The sequence below is a fragment of the Otolemur garnettii genome, unplaced genomic scaffold (genome assembly GCF_000181295.1).
Source record: "Otolemur garnettii isolate 467f Iridium unplaced genomic scaffold, OtoGar3 scaffold00066, whole genome shotgun sequence".
Lineage (NCBI taxonomy): Eukaryota > Metazoa > Chordata > Mammalia > Primates > Galagidae > Otolemur > Otolemur garnettii.
The window spans coordinates 7,124,593-7,126,854 of record NW_003852461.1 but is presented as its reverse complement, the minus strand read 5'-3'; positions in this window follow the sequence as shown (position 1 = coordinate 7,126,854).

Sequence of the window (2,262 nt, the reverse complement as noted above, 5' to 3'; positions counted from 1 at the left end):
CATGTTGCAGGGTGGGAGGGACAGGAGGAGGGGGAAAAGGGAGGGAGGAGAGGGGTGAGGAGTCATGGTGTGTGACACACTTCTTGGGGTGGGACACAATTCTAAGAGGAACTTCACCTAACACATGCAAGCAACATAACCTGGTTCTTTGTACCCGCAATCATTCCCCAACAATAAAAACCAGTTAAATATTTTATTTTTAATTGAAAAATGGTGGTTATATAGACACTATAGCCTCTGTAAGTTGACCACTCAAGGGGCTGTAACAAACTAGGCAACAGAGGTGGTCACCACAAGGAACTGGCCTATGGCACTGACAGGCACATGTGCATGTCGGTCTATGGAAACCAGGCCAGCTTGAGAAGCTCATACCTCAGAGCCTTTGCACTTGCCCCCATCGGGCAGCCAGTCTCCCAATATTCATAATGGCTCACTTCTTTAAGGGTTCTGTTAGATCATGTCCTCAGAGGTTACACATACGTCCCTGTGTGCATGGCACATGCACGTACCACAGTAGGAGCATGATAATGGCTACATGGGAATCAGAGAGTGAATATCAGGACAAGACTGGAGCAAGGGGGAGCGCCTGTCTTTGCTTCCAGAGCTCTTCTCTCTTTGCACACTGTTCTGTGAATGCTCACTGTTGCTCCTCGGCCGGTTCTGTCACACGGATCAGGCTCAGCAGCTGCTAAGGAAACCACAGAAACCTCACATCATCACTGTCTTCAGCCAAGAAAGCAAGGCACATGTTGCCCAGGACCTACCTGCCTTTCCCCTTGTCTTTGGTTACAAAGTTGGCAGCTGTGACAGCACCTAGAACCTCATCATTGCTCAGCTTCTAGATGTGAGGTCAGAAGGGTGTGCCGTGTGGAAAGGAAAAGCATCTTGGACAAACTGCCGAAGTCAGACAGAGCCGGGCCATGTGCTGCCAGGCAATGCCAAATAGGCTTGCCCTTGCAGTGTCCTTCCTCCTCTCCTCAGAAGCTAAACAACTGAAAATCAAAGTCACCTTCAAGCATTTGGACAGGATCCCAGCCTAGCCAGCTGCATCAAAAAGGCCGTTCTGCTGTCAGTCCTTCAGAAATGAAGTACAGAGGCCCTGTGCTTGGTGTGGACACATTTCTCCTCCTCCGTTGTCTCCAAGCTGCTGTGAGGTCCATCCTTGCCTGGGCTGTAACCGTGTTCTAGTCACAATTCATTTACTCTCAGTTCACGAAGTTACAGTGCAGTTTGCAAAGCAATGTAATTAACTACTGGCTTAGAGCTTTCTTTCCTCTGGTAACAGAGGTGGGATTAATTAAGAGATGTACTAAGGGTAAATTTTTTTTTTGAGACAGTCTTACTCTGTCGCCCTCAGTAGAGTGCTGTGACATCATCATAGCTGCCAGCAACCTCAAACTCTTGGGCTCAAGCAATCCTCCCCACTTGGCCTCCCCAGTAGCTGGGACTATGGGTGCCCACCATCATGCCCAGGTAGCTTTTCTAGTTTTAGTAGAGATTGGAGTCTGACTCTTGCTCAGGCTGGTCTTGAATTTGGTTTCTCCTTTAATGTAAACTTTGGAGCCAATAAGTCCTGAGTTTCAGTGGCTGTTCAGCACTTCAGAGCCAGAGGATTAGGGCCTGTCACTTTCTTGCCTACTCACGGCCACTCATCTCTAATGCTGGTGGTTGTGAGGCCTCAGGGAATCAGCGTGCAGGGTGCTGGGCACCAGTCTGCACATAGCAGATATCCAGTGAGCGTAGGGAGGCAATCATTTAACACCTGCTGTACCAGGCATGGATGGGAGCTAAAGACACAGCAATAAACAGGACAAAGCTTCTGGCTCAGGGAGCATTAAATTCTCATTTGAAAAACAGACAGTAAAGAAGTGAAAACTACAAACTGTGTACATTAGCTGTAAGTCTCCATGTCATGAACCCTGGGCCTTATGCTAAGGTGAAGGTGCCACTGTTCACAGGTGCACGTGCCAGGCTCTCACAGAGAACCTCTCCCTACTGTGCTCTTACGACACCTTGGTAGATAAGACTCACCATGGCGTTATAGGTTACTATAGCATTGTGTGTTTTTTAATTCTATCATTTTTTTTCTTGAGGACGTATTACTTGCTAGAAATCGTGCTAGATGTTAAGATAAAAAAGTAATAAGAAATGTCCTTATTAAATTGTTAATTGGCTTGTGACTTCTTGAAACAGATCACTGAACACAGAAGTACAATACTGTGTATTACTTGTTCTCTGGAATGTTCAAATATTCCAGAGACC